The following is a 26,993-nucleotide window of genomic DNA, read 5'->3' on the forward strand; positions in this document are numbered from 1 at the left end:
ACATGAATAAGCGTATCGTAATAAACATGATCCAATCATATTCATGCTCAACACAAACACTAAATAACATTTATTTTAGGTTTAACACTAATCCCGAAAGTATAGGGAGTGTGCGATGATGATCATATCAATCTTGGAACCATTTCCAATACACATCATCACTTCACCCTTAACTAGTCTCTGTTCATTCTGCAACTCCCGTTTTGAGTTACTATTCTTAGCAACTGAACTAGTATCAAATACTGAGGGGTTGCTATAAACACTAGTAAAGTACACATCAATAACATGTATATCAAATATAGCTATGTTCACTTTGCCATCCTTCTTATCCGCCAATTACTTGGGGTAGTTCCACTTCCAGTGACCAGTTCCTTTGCAGTAGAAGCACTCAGTTTCAGGCTTAGGTCCAGACTTGGGTTTTTCACTTGAGCAGCAACTTGCTTGCCGTTCTTCTTGAAGTTCCCCTTCCTTCCCTTTGTCCCTTTACTTAAAACTAGTGGTTTTGTTTACCATCAACACTTGATGCTTTTCTTGATTTCTACCTTCGTCAATTTCAGCATCACGAAGAGCTTGGGAATCGTTTCCGTTATCCCTTGCATATTATAGTTCATCATGAAGTTCTACTAACTTGGTGATGGTGACTAGAGAATTCTGTCAATAACTATTTTATCTGGAAGATTAACTCCCACTTGATTCAAGCGATTGTAGTACTTAGACAATCTGAGCACATGCTCACTGCTTGAGCTATTCTCCTCCATCTTTTAGCTATAGAACTTGTTGGAGACTTCATATCTCTCAACTCGGGTATTTACTTGAAATATTAACTACAACTCCTGGAACATCTCATATGGTCCACGATGTTCAAAACGTCTTTGAAATCCTGAAATATTAAGCATGGAGCACTAAACTATCATGTAGTCATCATATTCAGCTAGCCAAACGTTCATAACATCTGCATCTGCTCCTGCAATAGGTTTGTCACCTAGCGGTGCATCAAGAACATAATTCTTCTGTGCAGCAATGAGGATAAACCTCAGATCACGGATCTAATCCGCATCATTGCTACTAACATCTTTCAACTTAGTTTTCTCTAGGAACATATCAAAAAATAAAACAGGGGAGCTAAACGCGAGCTATTGATTTACAACATAGATATGCTAATACTACCAGGACTAAGTTCATGATAAATTTAAGTTCAATTAATCATATTACTTAAGAACTCCCACTTAGATAGACATCCCTCTAATCTTCTAGGTGATCACGTGATCCAAATCAACTAAACCATAACCGATCATCACGTGAAATGGATTAGTCTTCAATGGTGAACATCATTATGTTGATCATATCTACTATATGATTCACGCTCGACCTTTCGGTCTCCGTGTTCCGAGGCCATATCTGCATATGCTAGGCTCGTCAAGTTTAACCTGAGTATTCTGCGTGTGCAAAACTGGCTTGCACCCGTTGTAGATGGACGTAGAGCTTATCACACCCGATCATCACGTGGTGTCTGGGCATGACGAACTTTGGCAATGGTGCATACTCAGGGAGAACACTTTTTATCTTGAAATTAGTGAGAGATCATCTTATAATGCTACCGTCAATCAAAGCAAGATAAGACGCATAAAAGATAAACATCACATGCAATCAAAATATGTGACATGATATGGCCATCATCATCTTGTGCCTTTGATCTCCATCTCCAAAGCATCGTCATGACTTCCATCGTCACCGGCATGACACCATGATCTCCATCATCTTGATCTATATCAATGTGTCGTCACATGGTCGTTTCGCCAACTATTGCTCTTGCAACTATTGCTATCGCATAGCGATAAAGTAAAGCAATTATTTGGCACTTGCATCTTATGCAATAAAGAGACAACCATAAGGCTTCTCCCAGTTGTCGATAACTTCAACAAAACATGATCATCTTATACAACAACTTATAACTCATCACGTCTTGACCATATCACATCACAACATGCCCTGCAAAAACAAGTTAGATGTCCTCTACTTTGTTGTTGCAAGTTTTACGTGGCTGCTACGGGCTTAGCAAGAACCGTTCTTACCTACGCATCAAAACCACAACGATAGTTTGTCAAGTTGGTGCTGTTTTAACCTTCGCAAGGACCGGGCGTAGCCACACTTGGTTCAACTAAAGTTGGAGAAACTGACACCCGCCAGCCACCTGTGTGCAAAGCACGTCGGTAGAACCAGTCTCGCGTAAGCGTACGCGTAATGTCGGTCCGGGCTGCTTCATCCAACAATACCGCCGAAGCAAAGTATGACATGCTGGCAAGCAGTATGACTTATATCGCCCACAACTCACTTGTGTTCTACTCGTGCATATTACATCAACGCATAAAACTTGGCTCGGATGCCACTGTTGGAGAACGTAGTAATTTCAAAAAAATTCCTACGCACATGCAAGATCATGGTGATGCATAGCAACGAGAGGGGAAAGTGTTGTCCACATACCCTCATAGACTGAAAGCGGAAGCGTTAGCACAACGCGGTTGATGTAGTCGTACGTTTTCAGGATCCGACCGATCAAGTACCGAACGCACGGCACCTCCGAGTTCTACACACGTTCAACTCGATGACGTCCCTCAAACTCTGATCTAGCCGAGTGTTGAGGGAGAGTTTCATTAGCACGACAGCGTGGTGATGATGATGATGTTCTACCGACGCAGGGCTTCGCCTAAGCACCGCTACGATATGATCGAGGTGGATTATGGTGGAGGGGGGCACCGCACACGGCTAAGAGATCAAGAGATCAATTGCTGTGGTCTTTGGGGTGCCCCCTGCCCCCGTATATAAAGGAGTGGAGAAGGGGGAGGGTCGGCCCTCTCTATGGCGCGCCCTATGGGAGTCCTACTCCCACCGGGAGTAGGATTCCCCTTTTCCTAGTAGAACTAGGAGCCCTTCCAAGTAGTAGGAGTAGGAGGGAAGGAAAGGGAAGGCAAAAGGAGAAGGAAGGAAGGGGCCACCCCCCCCCCCCTCACTAGTCCAATTCGGACCAGCCCATGGGGAGGGGTGCAGCCACCCTTTGAGGCCTTTCTCTCCTTTCCCGTATGGCCCATTAAGGCCCAATACGAATTCCCGTAACTGCCCGGTACTCCCGAAAATACCCGAATCACTCGGAACCTTTCCGATGTCCGAATATAGTCGTCCAATATATCGATCTTTACGTCTCGACCATTTCGAGACTCCTCGTCATTTCCCCTATCTCATCCGGGACTCCGAACTTCTTCGGTACATCAAAACACATAAACTCATAATATAATCGTGATCGAACTTTAAGCGTGTGGACCCTACGGGTTCGAGAGCTATGTAGACATGACCGAGACATGTCTCCGGTCAATAACCAATAGCGGAACCTGGATGCCCATATTGGCTCCCACATATTCTATGAAGATCTTTATCGGTCAGACCGCATAACTACATATGTTGTTCCCTTTGTCATCGGTATGTTACTTGCCCGATATTCGATCGTCGGTATCTCAATACCTAGTTCAATCTCGTTACCGGCAAGTCTCTTTACTCGTTCCGTAACATATCATCCCGCAACTAACTCATTAGTTGCAATGCTTGCAAGGCTTATAGTGATGTGCATTACCAAGTGGGCCCAGAGATACCTCTCCGACAACCGGAGTGACAAATCCTAATCTCGAAATATGCCAACCCAACAAGTACCTTCGGAGACACTTGTAGAGCACCTTCATAATCACCCAGTTATGTTGTGACATTTGGTATCACACAGTGTTCCTCCGGTAAACGGGAGTTGCATAATCTCATAGTCATAGGAACATGTATAAGTCATGAAGAAAGCAATAGCAACAAACTAAACGATCAAGTGATATGCTAATGGAATGGGTCAAGTCAATAACATCATTCTCTAATGATGTGACCCCGTTAATCAAATGAAAATTCATGTCTATGGCTAGGAAACTTAACCATCTTTGATTCAATGAGCTGGTCAAGTAGAGACATACTAGTGACACTCTGTTTGTCTATGTATTCACACATGTATTATGTTTCCGGTTAATACAATTCTAGCATAAATAATAAACATTTATCATGAAATAAGGAAATAAATAATAACTTTATTATTGCCTCTAGGGCATATTTCCTTCAATGATGTGGAGGGTAAACTCATGCAATATGATATAAACCCCATCTTTTTATCCTCGATGGCAACAATACAATACGTGTCGGTTCCCTTTCTGTCACTGGGATCAAGCACCGCAAGATTGAACCCAAAGCTAAGCACTTCTCCCATTAAAAGAAATATCAATCTACTAGGCCAAACCAAACTGATAATTCGAAGAGACTTGCAAAGATAAACCAATCATACATAAAAGAATTCAGAGGAGAAGCAAATATTGTTCATAGATAAACTGGATCAAAAACCCACAATTCATTGGATCTCGACAAACACACCGCAAAAGAAGATTACATCGAATAGATCTCCAAGAAGATCAAGGAGAACTTTGTATTGAGATCCAAAGAGAGAGAACAAGCCATCTAGCTCATAACTATGGACCCGTAGGTCTGAAGTAAACTACTCACACATCACCAGAGAGGCCATGGAGTTGATGTAGAGGCCCTCCGTGATCAATGCCTCCTCCGGCGGAGCTCCGGAAAAGGCCCCAAGATGGGATCTCTCGGGTACAGAAGGTTGCGGTGGTGGAATTAGGTTTTTGTGGTACTCCTAGATGTTTGGGAGGTACGTGGACTTATATAGGAGGAAGAAGTACATCGGTGGATAAAATCACGTTCCCGAAAGTTTCATTCCGTTTTGACTCCGTTTGATATTCCTTTTCTTCGAAACCCTAAAATAGGCAAAAAGACAACAATTTGGGTTGGGCCTCTGGTTAGTAGGTTAGTCCCAAAAATGACATAAAAGTGTAAAATAAAGCCCATTGACATCCAAAATAGATAATATAATAGCATGTAGCAATCAAAAATTATAGATACGTTGGAGACGTATGAAGCATCCCCAAGCTTAATTCCTGCTCGTCCTCGAGTAGGTAAATGATAAAAGAAGAATTTTTTATGTGGAATGCTTTCTAACATATTTCTCAATGTAATTTTTCTTTATTGTGGCATGAATGTTTAGATCCGAAAGATTCAAGATAAAATTTTAATATTGACATAAAAATAATAATACTTCAAGCATACTAACTAAGCAATTATGTCTTCTCAAAATAACATGGCCAAAGAAAGTTATCCCTACAAAATCATATAGTCTGGCTATGCTCTATCTTCACCACACAAAATATTTAAATCATGCACAACCCGATGACAAGCTAAGCAATTGTTTCATACTTTTTGATGTTCTCAAACATTTTCAATCTTCACGCAATATATGAGTGTGAGCCATGGATATCGCACTATAGTGGAATAGAATGGTGGTTGTGGAGAAGACAAAAAGGAGAAGATAGTCTCACATCAACTAGGCGTATCAACGGGCTATGGAGATGCCCATTAATAGATATCAATGTGAGTGAGTAGGGATTGCCATGCAACGGATGCACTAGAGCTATAAGTATATGAAAGCTCAACAAAAGAAACTAAGTGGGTGTGCATCCAACTTGCTTGCTCATGAAGACCTAGGGCATTTTGAGGAAGCCCATCATTGGAATATACAAGCCAAGTTCTATAATGAAAAATTCCTACTAGTATATGAAAGTGATAACATAGGAGACTCTCTATCATGAAGATCATGGTGCTACTTTGAAGCACAAGTGTGGAAAAGGGGATAGTAACATTGTCCCTTCTCTCTTTTTCTCTCATTTTTTTATTTGGGCCTTCTTTCCTATTTTTCTTTTTGGCCTCTTTTCATTTTTTTCGTTCGAAGTCTCATCCCAACTTGTGGGGGAATCATAGTCTCCATCATCCTTTCCTCACTTGGGACAATGCTCTAATAATGATGATCATCACACTTTATTTTCTTACAACTCAAGAATTACAACTCAATACTTAGAACAAAATATGACTCTATGTGAATGCCTCCGGCGGTGTACCAGGATGTGCAATGATGTATGAGTGACATGTATGAAGAATTATGAATGGTGTCTTTGCCACAAATACGATGTCAACTACACGATCATGCAAGCAATATGACAATGATGAAGCGTGTCATAATAGCAGAACGGTGGAAATTTGCATGGAAATATATCTCAGAATGGCTATGGAAATGCCATAAAGGTAGGTATGGTGGCTGTTTTGAGGAAGGTATATGGTGGGTTTATGGTATCAGCGAAAGTTTCGCGATACTAGAGAGGCTAGCAATGGTGAAAGGGTGAGAGTGCGTATAATCCATGGACTCAACATTAGTCATAAAGAACTCACATACTTATTGCAAAAATCTATTAGTTACCGAAACAAAGTATTATGCGCATGCTCCTAGGGGGATAGATTGGTAGGAAAAGACCATCGCTCGTCCCCGACCGCCACCCATAAGGAAGACAATCAATAAATAAATCATGCTTCGACTTCATCACATAACGTTTCACCATACGTGCATGCTACGGGAATCACAAACTTCAACACAAGTATTTCTCAAATTCACAACTACTCAACTAGCATGACTCTAATATCACCATCTCCATATCTCAGAAAAATTATCAAGTATCAAACTTCTCATAGTATTCAATGCACTTCTATGAAAGTTTTTATATTATAGAAAATTCCCATGTTGTTCTAAAGGACTCTCAAAATAATATAAGTGAATCATGAGAGAACAATAGTTTCTATAAAACAAATCCACCACCATGCTCTAAAAGATATAAGTGAAGCACTAGAGCAAAAACTATATAGCTCAAAAGATATAAGTGAAGCACATAGAGTATTCTAATAAATTTCAAATCATGTGAGTATCTCTCAAAAGGTGTGTACAGCAAGGATGATTTTGGTAAACTAATAAGAAAAGACTCAAATTATACAAGACGCTCCAAGCAAAACACATATCATGTGGTGAATAAAAATATAGCTCCAAGTAAAGTTAACGATAGACGAAGACGAAAGAGGGGATGCCTTCCGGGGCATCCCCAAGCTTAGGCATTTTGGTGTCCTTGTATTTTACCTTGGGGTGGCATGGGCATCCCCAAGCTTAGGTTCTTGCCACTCTTTGTTCCATAATCCATCAAATCTTTACCCAAAACTTGAAAACTTCACAACACAAAACTCAAAATAGAAAATCTCGTGAGCTCTGTTAGCGAAAGAAAAGAAAACACCACTTCAAGGTACTGTAATGAACTCATTATTTATTTATATTGGTGTTAAACCTACTGTATTCCAACTTCTGTATGGTTTATAAACTCTTTTACTAGCCATAGATTCATCAAAATAAGCAAACAACACATGAAAACAGAATCTGTCAAAAACAGAACAGTCTGTAGTAATCTGTAGCTAACGCAACTTCTGGAACCCCAAAAATTCTAAAATAAATTGCTGGAAGTGAGGAATTTATCTATTAATCATCTGCAAAAATAATTAACTAAATAGAACCTTCCAAATAAAAATGGCAGCAGTTCTCGTGAGCGCTAAAGTTTCTGTTTTTCACAGCAAGATCAAAAAGACTTTCCCCAAGTCTTCCCAACGGTTCTACTTGGCACAAACACTAATTAAACACAAAAACACAACCAAAACAGAGTCTAGATAAATTATTTATTGAATAAAAACAAGGAAAAATATTGGGTTGTCTCCCAACAAGCGCTTTTCTTTAAAGCCTTGTAGCTAGGCATAATATTTCAATGATGCTCACATGAAAGACAAGAATTAAAGCACAAAGAGATCATCATAAAACACGTGACAAACACATCTAAGTCTAACATACTTCCTATGCATAGGCATATTATAGGAAAACAAATTATCAAGGCAAGCAAAAACTAGCATATGCAAGGAAGCGGAAAGAAACAATAGCAATCTCAACATAACGAGAGGTAATTTAGTAACATGAAAATTTCTACCACCATATTTTCCTCTCTCATAATAATTACATGTAGGATCATAAGCAAATTCAACAAAATAGCTATCACATAAAATATTTTCAACACGATCCACATGCATGCAAAGTTGACACTCTTCCAACATAGTGGGATTAACATTAACTAAAGTCATGACCTCTCCAAACCCACTTTCAATAATATTGCAAACACTATTATAAATCTCATATTCATCACGGGGCTTAAATAAATTTTCAAGATCATAAGAAGAATCACCCCAATCATGATCATTGCCACAAGTAGAGGACATAGCAAAACTAGCATCCCCAAGCTTAAGGTTTTGCATATTATTAGCACAATTTACATAAATAGAATTTATAATAAAATCAATGCAATCATGCTTTTTATTCAAATATCTATCGTGAATCGCTTCATAAAGTAATTCATCACACTTTTTAGATTCACGAATTTCAAGCAAAACCTCATATAGATAATCTAGTGCACAAAACTCACTAGCAATTGGTTCATCATAATTGGATCTCTTAAAAAGATTAGCAAGCGGACAAGGATCCATAGATCTTAGGTTCTTTGTTTAGCAATAAATAAACAACTATTCCAACCAAACGAGCAAACGAGCCAAGTAAGACATCAAAGCAAATGCAAAGACGAACAGAAGAAGGGCGAATAAAACGGCAAGGGTGAAGTGGGGGAGAGGAAAACGAGAGGAAAATGGCAAATAATGTAATGCGAGGGATAAGAGTTTGTGATGGGTACTTGGTATGTTTTGACTTGGTAATGGCGCCAGAAATGACTCGTTGTTGGGAGTCAAATCTTGACTTGACTTGGTGCGAATCTCCTCGGAAACGGCGCCAAAAATCCTTCTTGCTACCTCTGGAGCACTGCGTTGGTTTTCCCTTGAAGAGGAAAGGGTGATGCAGCAAAGTAGCGTAAGTATTTCCCTCAGTTTTTTAGAACCAAGGTATCAATCCAGTAGGAGATCACGCTCAAGTCCCACGCACCTACACAAACAAATAAGAACTTTGCAACCAACGCGATAAAGGGGTTGTCAAGCCCTTCACGGTCATTTACGAGAGTGAGATCTGATAGATATGATAAGATAATATTTTTGGTATTTTTATGATAAAGATGCAAAGTAAAATAAAAGGCAAAAGAAATAACTAGGTATTGGAAGATTAATATGATGGAAGATAGACCCGGGGGCCATAGGTTTCACCAGTGGCTTCTCTCAAGAGCATAAGTATTACGGTGGGTAAACAAATTACTGTTGAGCAATTGATAGAATTGAGCATAGTTATGAGAATATCTAGGTATGATCATGTATATAGGCATCACGTCCACGACAAGTAGACCGAAACGATTCTGCATCTACTACTATTACTCCACACATCGACCGCTATCCAGCATGCATCTAGAGTATTAAGTTCATAAGAACAGAGTAATGCTTTAAGGAAGATGACATGATGTAGAGGGATAAACTCATGCAATATGATATAAACCCCATCTTTTTGTCCTCGATGGCAACAATACAATACGTGTCGGTTCCCTTTCTATCACTGGGATCGAGCACCGCAAGATTGAACCCAAAGCTAAGCACTTCTCCCATTGCAAGAAAGATCAATCTAGTAGGCCAAACCAAACTGTTATTTCAAAGAGACTTGCAAAGATAAACCAATCATACATAAAAGAATTCAGAGGAGAATCAAATATTGTTCATAGATAAACTGGATCATGAACCCACAATTCATCGGATCTCGACAAACACACCGCAAAAGAAGATTACATTGAATAGATCTCCAAGAAGATCGAGGAGAACTTTGTATTGAGATCCAAAGAGAGAGAACAAGCCATCTAGCTAATAACTATGGACCCGTAGGTCTGAAGTAAACTACTCACACATCACCAGAGAGGCCATGGAGTTGACGTAGAGGCCCTCCGTGATCAATGCCTCCTCCGGTGGAGCTCCGGAAAAGGCCCCAAGATGGGATCTCTCGGGTACAGAAGGTTGCGGCGGTGGAATTAGGTTTTCGTGGTACTCCTGGATGTTTGGGGGTACATGGACTTATATAGGAGGAAGAAGTACGTCAGTGGAGCAACAGAGGGCCCACGAGGGTGGAGGGCGCACCCAGGGGGGTAGGCGCGCCCCCTGCCTCATGGCTTCCTCCTTTGTTTCTTGACGCCCACTCCAAGTCTCCTGGATCACGTTTGTTGAGAAAATCACGTTCCTGAAGGTTTCATTTCGCTTGGACTCCGTTTGATATTCCTTTTCTTCGAAACCCTAAAATAGGCAAAAAAAATAGCAATTTGGGCTGGGCCTCCGGTTAGTAGGTTAGTCCCAAAAATGATATAAAAGTGTAAAATAAAGCCCATTGCCATCCAAAATAGATAATATAATAGCATGGAGCAATCAAATATAGATACGTTGGAGACGTATCATGGATGTTTTGAGGAAGATATAAGGAGGTTTACGTGTGATAGAGCATATTATATCACGGGGTTTGGTTGCACCGGCGAAGTTTGCACCAACTCTCAAGGTGAGAAAGGGCAATGCACGGTGCCGAAGAGGCTAGCAGTGATGGAAGGGTGAGAGTGCGTATAATCCATGGACTCAACATTAGTCATAAAGAACTCACATTCTTATTGCAAAAATCTACAAGTCATCAAAAACCGAGCACTACGCGCATGCTCCTAGGGGGATATATTGGTAGGAAAAGACCATCGCTCGTCCCCGACCGCCACTCATAAGGAAGACAATCAAATAACACCTCATGTTTCAAATTTGTTACACAACGGCCACCATACGTGCATGCTACAGGACTTGCAAACTTCAACACAAGTATTTCTCAAATTCAGAATTACTCAATGTAACATCCCAAATTTTCAATTTGGAATGTTATACATTAGATCATCATGCATATCATATTTTATTTTGCTTTTGGTTTTGATCCTAGAAAATCCTAAGCAACTCAAGGACCCACGGAGAGAGTTGGGGATTTCGTTATTTACATATTTGAGTTTTCTCAAATTTTGTAAACAGGATCATTTGATTTTATTTATTTTATCATCAATTATTTCTATTACAGAAATATGAGAGAGGGAATAAAATGACTTTCCCAAAATATAGAAATACTGAGGATTTAATAAAAAAAATCAAATAAGTTTTATTTCGGAGTTTCTCGGTATTTTATTTGAATTTAGGAAAAATGCGCGTTTTTCAAAATTGCATTTAGGGCCCAAATAAATGTTCACTTTATCAGGCTTGATTTTAGAAGCCCGGGAAAATTTATTTCGGGATTTTTGGAGTCCGTTTAGTATTTATTTTTATTTTTCTTCCGAGCGTAATTATTTAAAAAAAATTCCGTTCGTCGTTTTTCTTTTTTCGTCGGATTTTTCCGCGGTTATTTTCTGATCGCGATTTCTGATCCGATTTTCGTTTTAGTATAACTTTTCGCTCGTTTATCGGAATCAGGCGATTCAAGCGCCTGGAGTTTCGTCTCGAAACCCTCTTTCCGAATAATCAACTTAAACAAGTTTTTTCTACTGTAAAATTTGACTTAGATCCAGATTACTAGAACGAAGTTGTTTTCTTTCGCCGTTTGATTTTCTTTTGCTTCGTTCGATTTGATTCTTTTTGCAAACCAGGATTCTTAAGTTGAACTTTCTAGTTAGATCTCTTATTTGAGTTTTACCTGTGCATTAGATGAGTACTTATTGTATTCTTGTTTGTTTGTGTGCGATAGAATACCCGGAGTGCGCCACCTGTTACTTTGAATCTGTAGGTTTCGCGGATCATCAGCAAGGCAAGTAACACTTTGATCATACCTTTTTCTACAACCCAGTTTTATTGCATTAGATCAATCCTCACACATTGCATGATTAGGATCTAATTAAATTGTGGGATGGGAAGTAGATGAGGTAGTACCTATTACCTGTTTATTATCAAACCTTTGGGAGTTACTTCTACGTTTGCTTATTATGCCATGCTATGCTAGTAGACGTGGATTGGGTGAGTGATATCCATGACAGATGTGAGATTGTTAATTAATGGTTTATCTAAGGTGGCAACCTAAACACACATCTGGGTGGATTGAGGCACCTGGGTATTCCAGGACTTGCCTGTTTTTCTTTTGGACCGCCACCCAGGCTCAAAGGGGTCATGAGATTATTCATACTAGAAACTTCCGTGTGCAGCCACAAGCCATTATGGGCTCTGGCATAGTTGATTAAGTTGTGTGAACTCTTACAGTGGTAGACTAGCAGATGTAGGGGATGTAGGTGGTACGGTCTACCCGATCGTAAGGTGCTAGCGCTTCTGAAAGACTATGTCTCGGTCATCCGTTTCTCAAACACCATGTAGTGCGAGAAATCCAACGGAGGCGATCGAGTCTTGTGGGGAAAAGTGCGCAAACCTCTGCAGAGTGTAACAAACTAATCATGGTTAGCTGTGTCCCCGGTTATGGACATCTTGAGTATCTAGTACCTGGATTTTCATGTGAATCTCAACATGTTACTCTAAAGTTAATTTTGTTGGGTTTAATGATGTTACTTTTAATTGGGATTGAGAATGTTGTCAACCATTCTCAATGTTTAACAACCACCATGATAGTAATTAAATTTATTCCTTTGAAGTAGGGGAAAATTGGCTTTACGCAAAAACTGTAACCATAGAGCTTTCCACTAGCCAAATATGCATATAGTATAGCTGTTGCATTTCATTACTCTCTATGTGTTACCTTGCCAGCATATTCCATGTGCTGACCCGTTTTCGGGCTGCAACGTTAATGTTGCAGACTTTTCAGACGATGATTAAGGAGTTTTTAGGTCGTGGTTCTATACTCAGTGATGCCGTTGGAGTTGATGGACTCACCTATCTTCCAAGCCTTCCGCTGTTATCGTTATTAGATGGCCTTAAGCCATATTTATTGTAATAAGTTCTCTTTTCAGACACTCCATGTAATAAGTGTGTGATTGCTACTCTGCTATAAATCCTTCGAGTACTGTGTGGTCTCAGCATTACTGATCCAGGGATGACACCGGAGCATAGAGATCAGACTGTTTGAGGTCTGGTCGCTACACTCAACTAGCACAACTCTAATATCACTATATTCATATCTCAAAACAATTATCAAGCATCAAACTTCTCTTAGTATTCAATGCACTTATATGAAAGTTTTTATTATACCCATCTTGGATGCCTATCATATTAGGACTAGTTTCATAACCAAAGCAAACTACCATGATGTTCTAATGTAACACCCCGGATGTAACCTTCTCTATTTGTACTCCAACTCTTGCCGTTTCCGGCGTTAAGTTATATTTATTTCTCGGGTTCGGGTCTTTGTCTCCGTGTGTTGTTTTCGTTTTCATGCATCTCATATCATGTCATCATGTGCATTGCATTTGCATACGTGTTCATTTCATGCATTCGAGCATTTTCCCCGTTGTCCGTTTTGCATTCCGGCGCTTCGTTCTCCTCCGGTGGTCATTTCTAGCCTTCTTTCGTGTGTGGGGATTAAACATTTCTGGATTGGACCGAGACTTGCCAAGCGGCCTTGGTTTACTACCGGTAGACCGCTTGTCAAGTTTCGTATCATTTGGACTTCGTTTGATACTCCAACGGTTAACCGAGGGACCGAAAAGGCCTCGTGTGTGTAGCAGCCCAACACCCCTCCAATTTGGTCCAAAACCCACCAAACTCTGCTCCATGTCCTAGAGCGTTCGATCACGATCGCGTGGCCGAAAACCGTACCTCATTTGGACTCTCCTAGCTCCACTTATGCCTATATATACACCCCTCCGTTTTCGGATCTCTCCCTCTCCCCGAAACCCTAGCTAAAAAAAACAGATCCGCGCCGACGGACATGTCCGGGGCCTAGACGGACACGTCCGCCGCCGCCCCGCAGCCACCCGCGTCGCGACACGTGGCACCGGCCACACCCGCCGCCGCCGAGCCCGCCTGGCCCGCGCCCGGCCCCCGTGCGCCGCCACCGGGCCCGAGCGCCCCCGCTCCTCTCCGCCTCCAGCGCCGCCGCCCCTTCTGGCTCCGGTGGCCGGAGCAGCCGCCGCCGCCGCGCCGCCTCTCCTTCCACCGGCGCGCGCCCCCGTCCGAGCCGGCCCCGCGCCGCCGCCGCCGGCCTCGGGAAGCGCGCCACGGCCGCCGCCCCGTCGTCCTCTACACTGACCGGCCGGATCCCGCGTCTCCGGCGACCTCGACCTCAACTCCGGCGAGCTTCAAGTCCAACTCCGGTGTGCATCGGTTCCTGTGCCCGATCTGGATCTCAGATCCGAAATATCTCGGTTGACTTTCGCTCCCGAACCCTAATTTTCCGAGCATACTTTGACCAGTGATATCTCCGCATCTGTAGCTCCGTTTTGGACATATAGCATATCAAAATGTTCATCTCGACGAGTACATCATTTCATTCCATTGCATTATTTTCATTTGAGCTCATATTCATGCCCAAAATGCTGTTAGAAGGAGGCTTCGTGAGTTAGTTGTCAGATCTGCTAGTTCATCTTAGACTTTTGTCATTTTTGCCATGATTATTGTGTGCATGCTATGCCTGTGAGTCCTTAATATGTTTTGTTAAGCATTTTGTCTTCTTTCCAGAGGTGCAACCCATGCATTTTTAGGATGTGTGTGGTGACTTGTACAAGCTTGCAAAGAGAGGCACCCGGGAAATCTGTTTTCAGAGACTTGGTTGTTTTCACTAAGTCTGGGATTATTTAGTTCATGATGCCATATGTTCAGCTTGTTTCCTAGTGATCCATGCCTCTTTTGAGGATGATCAATAAAGGAGTTTTGTTAATAATGTTATGCTCTATCCATCCATGTCCTTGTTTGCAATTATGTATCACCCTAGCTTGAGTCAATCGAGCTCTACTTTTGCTTCGTTGTGAATCTGGGCAGATCGTCAACTCGTTTGCGATTTTGCCGGCGTTGTTGTAGTTGATCCGTGCTTGCTATGCCATTGTTCTTGCCATGTCTAGCTAGAATTTTGTGCCTTCTTAATGGATGTATGCTTGCCTTGCCATGACTTGCACCGTAGTGAGTGCATCGAGCTCGTTTACATGCCTTCATGAGTTATATTTCAGCATGTCTCAGTTTTCACTAAGTCTGAAAACTGATTATGTTTTTGCTATGTTCGTGTGCCCGTTAGTATATTTTGTGATCCCTTTTGGATCCAGGTCACTTTGGGACTTTTGTCAAGCTTGTTGAGTAGATCCGTGCCATGTTCTTACTTGTCTTAATCAGTTCATGTATCATGCTGTTTTGCTGCTCCGAAGAGGGCTTCGTGATCTGAAATTTCAGACAAGTGTTGATTTTACTAAGTCTGGAATCTGTTTTGCATTTGCGTTTTTGCCATGCTTGTTTGAACCTCCTAATGGATGAATTGGCCGTAGCTCAGTGCTAGTCTTTTGTTAAGAATCTTTTGTGCATCCCTTCCATGTATTTTGTTGTCATGTTTGGTGGCTGTAGCATGTTCATTTCATTGCATTTAGATGCCTACTTGCTGTAAATCGCAGACCGGTGTCATTCTTAAAACGCTTGCCATTTCCAAACCGTAACTCCGATTCCGGTGATCTTTATATCGTTTTCAAGCGATTTCACCTCATCTTTCCAGTGGCACCCTTGGAATTCCAAGTTGAGGCCAGGTTCATGCATTTCCTGTCATATCTTGCATTTTGCATCCCGCATCGCATCCCGCTTAGCATATCGTCATTTCATCTTATTGCTTGGTCTTGCACGTGGTTGATTGTATCCTTTTTGCTTGTTTGTCTTGTTTGGGTAGAGTCGGGAGACGAGTTCGCTACCGAGGAGCCCGTTGAGTTTGCTTTTGAGGATCCAGTCAACTCTGACAACTGTGCAGGCAAGATGATCATACCCTCGAAATCACTACTATCTTTGCTATGCTAGTTTGCTCGCTCTTGCTATGCCAATGCTACGATGCCTACCTTTTGCTTGTCAGCCTCCCAATTGCCATGTCAAACCTCTAACCCACCTTGTCCTAGCAAACCGTTGATTGGCTATGTTACCGCTTCGCTCAGCCCCTCTTATAGTGTTGCTAGTTGCAGGTGAAGATTGGAGCCGTTCCTTGTTGGAACATTTATTTACTTGTTGGGATATCATTATATCGCTATGTTATCTTAATGCATCTATATACATGGTAAAGGGTGGAAGGCTCGGCCTCTCTCCTAGTGTTTTGTTCCACTCTTGCCGCCCTAGTTTCCGTCATATCGGTGTTATGTTCCCGGATTTTTGCGTTCCTTACGCGGTTGGGTTATAATGGGAACCCCTTGATAGTTCGCCTTGATTAAAGCTTTTCCAGCAATGCCCAACCTTGGTCTTACCATTTGCCACCTAGCCTCTTTTTCCCTCGGGTTTCCGGAGCCCGCGGGTCATCTTTATTTTAGCCCCCCACGGGCCAGTGCTCCTCTGAGTGTTGGTCCGACTGAGTAGACTGCGGGGCCACCTCGGGGCAACTTGAGGGCTGGTTTTACTCGTAGGATGTCTCATCTGAGTGTGCCCTGAGAACGAGATATGTGCAGCTCCTATCGGGATTTGTCGGCACATTCGGGCGGTGTTGCTGGTCTTGTTTTAACCTGTCGAATTGTCTTGCTGTACCGGGTTGCCGAGTCTGATCGGTGTGCCTCGGGTGGAGGTCTATTCCTTAGTTGACCGTGAGAGCTTGTCATGGGCTAAGTTGGGACTCCCCTGCAGGGATTGAACTTTCGAAAGCCGTGCCCGCGGTTATGGGTAGATGGGAATTTGTTAATGTCCGGTTGTAGATAACTTGAACTAAACTTAATTAAAATGAATCAACTGTGTGTGTTACCGTGATGGCCCCTTCTCGGCGGAGTCCGGGAAGTGGACACGGTGTTGGAGTTATGCTTGCGCAGACTGTTCCTCTAGATTCTCGCTCGCGCTTTGCCTCCTCTTCTCGCTCTCTTTTGCGTATAAGTTAGCCACCACATATGCTAGTCGCTTGCTGCAGCTCCACATATACTTGCCTTATCCTTCCTATAAGCTTAAATAGTTTTGATCGCGAGGGTGCGAGATTGCTGAGTCCCTGTGGCTCACAGATACTATAACTCCAGATGCAGGTCCAGGTGATTCCGCTCCAGGTGACGAGTACGAGCTCAAGTGGGAGTTCGACGAGGACTCTCAGCGTTACTACGTGTCTTTTCCTGATGATCAGTAATGATGCCTAGTTGGGGTTCGATTCAGGGCCTTGTCGCATGTTGGGTTCTTTTCTATTTTGGCGCCGTAGTCGGGCCATGAGTGTTTGTCTGATGGATGTTATTTATGTACTCTGATGTGACGTGGCGAGTGTAAGCCAACTATGTATCTCCCCTTTTATTCTATATATTACATGGGATGTTGTGATGATTTCCTAACTTGCGACATTGCTTTCAATGCGGTTATGTCTCTAAGTCGTGCCTCGACACGTGGGAGCTATAGCCGCATCGAGGGCGTTACATCTAAAGACTCCCAAAATAACATAAGTGAAGCACGAGATTTCATCTATTTCTTCAAAATAAAACCACCACCGTGCTCTAAAAAGATATAAGTGAAGCACTAGAGCAAATGGCAAACTACTCCAAAAGATATAAGTGAAGATCAATGAGTAGTCGAATAATTATGTAACTATATGAAGACTCTCTAACATTTAAGAATTTAAGATCTTGGTATTTTATTCAAACATCAAGCAAAATAAAATAAAATAAAATGATGCTCCAAGCAAAACACATATCATGTGGCGAATAAAAATATAGCTCCAAGTAAAGTTACCGATGAACGAAGATGAAAGAGGGGATGCCTTCCGGGGCATCCCCAAGCTTTGGCTTTTTGGTGTCCTTGGATTTACCTTGGGGTGCCTTGGGCATCCCCAATCTTAGGCTCTTGCCACTCCTTATTCCATAGTCCATCGAATCTTTACCCAAAACTTGAAAACTTCACAACACAAACTCAACAGAAAACTCGTAAGCTCCGTTAGTATAAGAAAATAAAACCACCACTTAGGTACTGTTGTGAACTCATTCTAAATTCATATTGGTGTAATATATACTTTATTCCAACTTCTCTATGGTTCATACCCTCCGATACTACTCATAGATTCATCAAAATAAGCAAACAACACATAGAAAACAGAATCTGTCAAAAACAGAACAGTCTGTAGTAGTCTGTAGGTTTCGAATACTTATGTAACTCCAAAAATCCTGAGAAATTAGGAAGTCCTAGTAAATTTGTTTGTTAATATACTGCAAGTGGAATTGGTATTTTATCGCTCTTTGGTAAGAAATGAAAATTATTCTCGTGAGCACATATTTTCTGTTTTTTACAGCAAGATCAAATAACAATCACCCAAGAAGATCTTAAAGGCTTTACTTGGCACAAACACTAATTAAAACATAAAACCACATCTAAACAGTGGCTAGATGAATTATTTATTACTAAACAGGAGCAAAAAGCAAGGAACAAAAATAATGTTGGGTTGCCTCCCAACAAGCGCTATCGTTTAACCCCCCTGGCTAGGCATGATGATTTCAATGATGCTCACATAAAAGATAAGAATTGAAACATAAAGAGAGCATCATGAAGAATATGATTAGCACATTTAAGTCTAACCCACTTCCTATGCATAGGGATTTTGTGAGCTAACAATTTATGGCAACAAGAATCAACTTGCATAGGAAGGCAAAACAAGCATAACTTCAAAAAAATTAAGCACATAGAGAGGAAACTTGATATTATTGCAATTACTACAAGCATATATTCCTCCCTCATAATAATTTTCAGTAGCATCATGAATGAATTCAACAATATAACCATCACATAGAGCATTCTTTTCATGATCTACAAGCATAGAAATTTTATTACTCTCCACACAAGCAAAATTCTTCTCATGAATAATAGTGGGAGCAAATTCAACAAAATAATTATCATGTGAGGCATAATCCAATTGAAAACTAAAATCATGACAAGTTTCATGGATATAATTATTCTTTATAGCATACAAGTCATCACAATAATCATCATAGATAGCAACTTTGTTCTCATAATCAATTGGAACCTCTTCTGAAATAGTGGATTCATCACAAAATATAGTCATGACCTCTCCAAATCCACTTTCATCAATATAATCATCATAAATAGGAGGCATGCTTTCATCATAATAAATTTGCTCATCAAAACTTGGGGGACAAAAAATATCATCTTCAGCGAACATAGCTTCCCCAAGCTTGTAGCTTTGCATATCATTAGCATCATGGATATTCAAGGAATTCATACTAGCAACATTGCAATCATGCTCATCATTCAAATATGTAGGGCCAAACATTCTAATGCATTCTTCTTCTAGTACTTGAGCACAATTATCGGAATCCTTATTTTCACGAAAGACATTAAAAAGATGAAGCATATGAGGTACCCTTAATTCCATTTTTTTGTAGTTTTCTTTTATAAACTAAATTAGTGATAAAACAAGAAACTAAAAGATTCGATTGCAAGATCTAAAGATATACCTTCAAGCGCTAACCTCCCCGGCAACGGCGCCAGAAAAGAGCTTTATGTCTACTACACAACCTTCCTCTTGTAGACGGTGTTCGGCCTCCAAGTGAAGAGGTTTGTAGGATAGTAGGAAATTTCCCTCAAGTGGATGACCTAAGGTTTATCAATCCGTGGGAGGCGTAGGATGAAGATGGTCTCTCTCAAACAACCCTGCAACCAAATAACAAAGAGTCTCTTGTGTCCCCAACACACCCAATACAATGGTAAATTGTATAGGTGCACTAGTTCGGCGAAGGATGGTGATACAAGTGCAATATGGATGGTAGATATAGGTTTTTGTAATCTGAAATTATAAAAACAGCAAGTTAACAAGTAATAAAAGTGAGCACAAACGGTATTGCAATGCTAGGAAACAAGGCCTAGGGTTCATACTTTCACTAGTGCAAGTTCTCTCAACAATAATAACATAATTGGATCATATAACTATCCCTCAACATGCAACAAAGAGTCACTCCAAAGTCACTAATAGAGGAGAACAAACGAAGAGATTATGGTAGGGTACGAAACCACCTCAAAGTTATCCTTTCTGATCGATCTATTCAAGAGTCCATAGTAAAATAACATGAAGCTATTCTTTCCGTTCGATCTATAATAGAGTTCGTACTAGAATAACACCTTAAGACACAAATCAACCAAAACCCTAATGTCACCTAGATACTCCAATGTCACCTCAAGTATCCGTGGGTATGATTATACGATATGCATCACACAATCTCAGATTCATCTATTCAACCAACACAAAGAACTTCAAAGAGTGTCCCAAAGTTTCTATCGGGGAGTCAAGACAAAAACGTGTGCCGACCCCTATGCATAAGTTCACGAGGTCACGGAACTCGCAAGTTGATCACCAAAACATACATCAAGTGGATCACGTGATATCCCATTGTCACCACAGATAAGCACATGCAAGACTGATGACCCACAAGTATAGGGGATCTATCGTAGTCCTTTTGATAAGTAAGAGTGTCGAACCCAACGAGGAGCAGAAGGAAATGATAAGCGGTTTTCAACAAGGTATTCTCTGCAAGTACTGAAATAAGTGGTAACAGATAGTTTTGTGATAAGATAAATTGTAACGAGCAACAAGTAACAAAAGTAAATAAAGTGCAACAAGGTGGCCCAATCCTTTTGTAGCAAAGGACAAGCCGGAACAAACTCTTATAATAGGAAAAGCGCTCCCGAGGACACATGGGAATATCGTCAAGCTAGTTTTCATCATGTTCATATGATTCGCGTTCGATACTTTGATAATTTGATATGTGGGTGGACCGGTGCTTGGGTGCTGTTCTTACTTGAACAAGCATCCCACTTATGATTAACCTCTATTGCAAGCATCCGCAACTACAACAAAAGTATTAAGGTAAACCTAACCATAGCATGAAACATGTGGATCCAAATCAGCCCCTTACGAAGCAACGCATAAACTAGGGTTTAAGCTTCTATCACTCTAGCAACCCATAATCTACTTATTACTTCCCAATGCCTTCCTCTAGGCCCAAATAATGGTGAAGTGTTATGTAGTCAACGTTCACATAACACCACTAGAGGCTAGACAACATACATCTTATCAAAATATCAAACGAATACCAAATTCACATGACTACTAATAGCAAGACTTCTCCCTTGTCCTTGGGAACAAACGTAGTTACTCACAAAGCATATTCATGTTCATAATCAGAGGGGTAATAATATGCATATAGGATCTGAACATATGATCTTCCACCAAATAAACCAACTAGCATCAACTACAAGGAGTAATCAACACTACTAGCAACCTACTAGCACCAATCCCGGACTTTGAGACAAGAATTGGATACAAGAGATGAACTAGGGTTTGGAGATGAGATGGTGCTGGTGAAGATGTTGATGGAGATTGCCCTCTCCCGATGAGAGGAGCGTTGGTGATGACGATGGTGATGATTTCCCCCTCCCGGAGGGAAGTATCCCCGGCAGAACAGCTCTGCCAGAGCTCTAGATTGGTTCCGCCAAGGTTCCGCCTCATGGCGGCGGAGTCTCGTCCCAAAAAGTTCCTTCTGATTTTTTTCTCATCGAAAGACTTCATATAGGAGAAGATGGACGTCGGAGAGCCACCAGGTGGCCCACGAGGTAGGGGGCGCGCCCTAGGGGGGGCACGCCCCCCACCCTCGTGAGCTGGGTGTGGGCCCCCTGGCCTTCATCTTTGGCGAGGATTTTTCTTTATTTATTTTAAGATGTTCCATGGAGTTTTAGGACTTTTGGAGTTGCGCAGAATGGGTCTCTAATATTTGCTCCTTTTCCAGCCCAGAATTCCAGCTGTCGGCATTCTCCCTCCTTATGTAAACCTTTTAAAATAAGAGAGAATAGCCATAAGTATTGTGACATAAAGTGAAATAATAATCCATAATGCAATAAATATCGATATAAAAGCATGATGCAGAATGGACGTATCAACTCCCCCAAGCTTAGACCTCGCTTGTCCTCAAGCGAAAAGCCGATAACAATAAATATGTCCTCATGTTTAGAGGTAGAGGCGTCGATAAAAATAAAATACGGGCATGAAGGCATCATGATTATTCTCATAATAGCAACATATATAGATTTTGTCATATGATTACTTATGTTCAAGTGATGATCTATTCACAATGCAAAAGTATAAATCGTAAACCTTATTGGGCTCCGACAAACTATAATCTCAGTCATTGAAGCAATTGCAATTTATCATAACATCGGAAAGAGTCTATGTTAGAGCTAAAAAGAAAGTCCACATACTCAACTATCATTTAGTCCTCCATAATTGCTAACACTCACGCAATACTTGTGGTTACGGAGTTTTAATCGGACACAGAGAAAGATAGGGGCTTATAGTTTTGCCCCACAACCTTTTACCTCAAGGGTAATGTCAACAATAATGGTTCATGCTCCCCTACATCCAATTAGATATATATATCATGTTCTTTCCAACATGCTGAGCTTGCCAAAGGATAAAATGAAAAAGAAAAGGTGAAGATCACCATGACTCTTGCATAAGGTAGAAGATAATAATAAAAGACAGGCCCTTCGCAGAGGGAAGCAGAGGTTGCCATGCGCTTTTATGTTTGGATGCACAAAATCTCAATGCGAAAGAACGTCACTTTATATTGCCCCTTGTGATATGAACCTTTATTATGCAGTCCATCGCTTTTATTACTTCCACATCACAAGATCGTATAAAGCTTATTTCTCCCACACCAATCAATCATACATATTTAGAGCAATTTTTATTGCTTTGCACCGATGACAACTTACTTGAAGGATCTTACTCAATCCATAGGTAGATATGGTGGACTCTCATGGCAAAACTGGTTTAAGGGTATTTGAAAGCACAAGTAGTATTTCTACTTGGTGCTGAGAATTTGGCTAGCATGAGGGGGAAAGGCAAGATCAACAAGTTAGAGGATCCATGACAACATACTTTATCTCAGATATAAGAAAGACGTAACTCATTACGTTGTCTTCCTTATCCAACATCAACTCTTTAGCATGTCATATTTTAATGAGTGCTCCCAATCATAAAAGATGTCAATGATAATATATCTATATGTGAAAACCTCTCTTTCCTTATTACTTCCTATTAATTGCAACAATGACCAAAGCTATGTCTGCCAACTCCCAACAACTTTTAATCATCATACTCTTTCTATGTGAAGTCATTGCTCTCAATAAGATCAATATGAACTCTTTGTTTCTTTTTATTCTTTTTATCTTTTCTTTTATTCACCCAAGATCATGGCAAAATAATCAAGCCCTTGACTCAACACTAATCTTTATTATATATAACGGACTCGATTATAAAGAGAGATCATAAAGCAAAACTCAAAACTAGATCATGCCATAAACTTTATTCTACTAGATCAAGATACTACTAATAGGATCGAACTAAGAAAAACGATAAAGATAGGAGTTGTGATGGTGATACGATACCGGGGCATCTCCCCCAAGCTTGGCAGTTGCCAAGGGGAGTGCCCATACCCATGTGATTATATCTCCTTTGTCAGTGAAGAAGGTGGAGGTAACGGATAATTGCACATCGAACGTAAGAGGTCCTCCAGCTTGCGAATAATGCCCTTGAGTGCGACAATATGCTCCTTCAACAAAATATTTTCTTGTGTGAGATACTTGTTTTGTATACGAGCTAACTCAATCATCTTGAAAGCTTCGATCTCAGTTGGGGTAAGAAGGTTATGATCAAGTTTAAGGATGTGTTTTGCTGCCGGAGTTTGATCCTCCGTGGCCTTCTTGATCCTTTCATCCTTGTTGACCCTCGTGGGTTCTTCCCTCTTCAGATCTATCTTCATTAGCCAAGCATCGTTGTCACCATTTTTGGAGGAGGGAGACGACATGATGCCTAGCCTGGAAAACCCTGACAGAAAACAGCTCGAAACAAGAACAGAGGAGGTTTGCGTGATACGGGAGTCAAAACCTTAGGGAGGTTATATAATGAATTTTTACCGACCAAAATACGTAACGTGCAAGAAACCGGAGTCCGGAAGGCACACGAGGTGCTCACGAGGTAGGGGGCGCGCCCACCACCCTCGTGGGGCCCTCCTGTCCTTCCCAGACTGCTACTTATTTTTCTATTTTTCTAAATATTCCAAAACGGAGAAATATTGCCTTAAAAATTGTTTTGGAGTCGGTTTACTTACTGTACCACATACCTATTCCTTTTCGGAGTCTGAAACGGTTTGGAAAGTGTCCCTTATGTATTCCTCCGGGGTTACGTATGGTTTCAATAATATTGGTTTCAACATTTATGGGATTACCTGAGATATAATGTTTGATTCTTTGACCGTTTACCACCTTCGTATTTGTGCCCTCGAAGTTGTTGATTTTTATGGCACCAGAACAATAGACCTCTTCGATAACATAGGGGCCTTCCCATTTAGAGAGAAGTTTTCCTGCAAAAAATCTTAAACGAGAGTTGTATAGCAATACATAATCACCTACATTAAACTCACGCTTTTGTATCCTTTTGTCATGCCATCTTTTAACTTTTTCTTTAAACAACTTGGCATTTTCATAAGCTTGGGTTCTCCATTCATAAAGTGAGCTAATATCAAATAACCTCTTCTCACCGGCAAGTTTAAAATCATAGTTGAGCTCTTTAATAGCCCAATACGCCTTATGTTCTAGTTCGAGAGGTAAGTGACATGCTTTTCCATAAACCATTTTATACGGAGACATACCCATAGGATTTTTATATGCAGTTCTATAAGCCCATAATGCATCATCAAGTTTCTTAGACCAATTCTTTCTAGACCTATTAACAGTCTTTTGCAAAATTAATTTGAGCTCTCTATTGCTCAACTCTACTTGACCACTAGACTGAGGGTGATAAGGAGATGCAATTCTATGATTAACATCATATTTAGCAAGCATTTTACGGAAAGCACCATGAATAAAGTGTGAACCACCATCAGTCATTAAATATCTAGGGACTCCAAACCTCGGAAAAATAACTTCCTTAAGCATTTTAATCAGCACTACTAGTTGGAATAGCTTCTACCCACTTAGTAATGTAGTCAACAACAACTAGAATATGTGTGTATCCATTAGAGGCAGGAAAAGGCCCCATATAATCAAAGCCCCAAACATCAAACGGTTCAATAGCAAGTGAATAATTCATAGGCATTTCTTGACGTCTACTAATATTACCAATTCTTTGACATTCATCACAAGACAAGACAAACTTACGGGCATCCTTGAAGAGAGTAGGCCAATAAAAACCAGATTGCAATACCTTATGTGCAGTTCTATCTCCAGCGTGGTGTCCTCCATAAGACTCGGAGTGACACTTGCATAGGATCTGTTCCTGTTCATGCTCAGGTGCACAACGTCTAATAACACCATCTACTCCTTCTTTATAAAGATGTGGGTCATCCCAAAAGTATTGTCTCAAGTCATAGAAAAACTTTTTCTTTTGCTGGTATGTGAAGCTGGGTGGTATAAACTTAGCAACAATATAATTAGCATAATCAGCATACCATGGAGTACTACGAGAAGTACTTATAACATTTAATTGTTCATCAGGAAAGCTATCATTAATAGGTAGTGGGTCATCAAGAATATTTTCTAACCTAGACAAGTTGTCTGCAACGGGGTTCTCAGCTCCCTTTCTATCAACAATATGCAAATCAAATTCTTGTAGCAAGAGAACACATCTAATAAGTCTAGGTTTAGCATCTTTCTTTTCCATAAGGTATTTAATAGCAGCGTGATCAGTTTGAATAGTTACTTTAGAATCAACAATATAAGGTCTGAACTTATCACAAGCAAATACAACTGCTAAAAGCTCTTTTTCAGTAGTAGCATAATTTCTTTGAGCATTGTCTAGAGTCTTACTAGCATAATGAATAACATTTAATTTCTTATCAACTATTTGCCCTAGAACAGCACCTACAGCATAATCACTAGCATCACACATAATTTCAAAGGGTAAATTCCAATCAGGTGGCTAAACAACAGGTGCAGAGACTAATGCTTTCTTAAGTGTTTCAAATGCTTCCACACAATCATCATCAAAGACAAATGATATATCATTTTGCAATAAATTAGTCAGAGGCCGAGAAATCTTTGAGAAGTCCTTAATGAACATCCTGTAAAATCCGGCGTGACCAAGGAAACTTCTTATACCTTTGATGTCCTTGGGACATGGCATCTTCTCAATAGCATCAACCTTGGCTTTATCAACTTCAATACCTCTTTCAGAAACTTTATGCCCCAAGACAATACCTTCATTAACCATAAAGTGGCACTTTTCCCAATTCAAGACATGATTAGTTTCTTCACATCTCTGCAAAACTCGGTCAAGATTGCTCAAGCAATCATCAAAAGAGGAACCATAGACGGAAAAATCGTCCATGAAAACCTCACAGATCTTTTCACAAAAGTCAGAGAATATAGCCATCATGCATCTTTGAAATGTAGCAGGTGCATTACATAAACCAAAAGGCATACGTCTATAAGCAAAAGTACCAAAAGGGCATGTAAAAGTAGTCTTTGATTGATCTCTAGCCGACACAGGTATTAAGAGAAACCAGAATAACCATCTAGAAAGCAATAGTGTGTATGTTTGCATAATCTTTCTAGAATTTGATCAATAAAAGGTAAGGGGTGATGATCTTTCTTAGTAGCTTTATTTAATTTGCGGAAATCAATTACCATCCTATAACCTGTGATAATTCTTTGTGGAATCAATTCATCTTTATCATTAGGAACAACAGTAATACCTCCCTTCTTAGGGACACAATGGACAGGACTTACCCACTCACTATCAACAACGGGATAGATTATACCTGCCTCCAAAAGCTTTAGTATTTCTTTTCTTACCACTTCTTTCATTTTAGGATTCAGACATCGTTGAGGATCACGAACTGGTTTGGCATCTGCTTCCAAATTTATTTTGTGTTGACATAGAGTGGGACTAATGCCCT

This window comes from Triticum urartu, chromosome 6 (assembly GCF_003073215.2).
Source record: "Triticum urartu cultivar G1812 chromosome 6, Tu2.1, whole genome shotgun sequence".
In the NCBI taxonomy this organism is placed as follows: domain Eukaryota; kingdom Viridiplantae; phylum Streptophyta; class Magnoliopsida; order Poales; family Poaceae; genus Triticum; species Triticum urartu.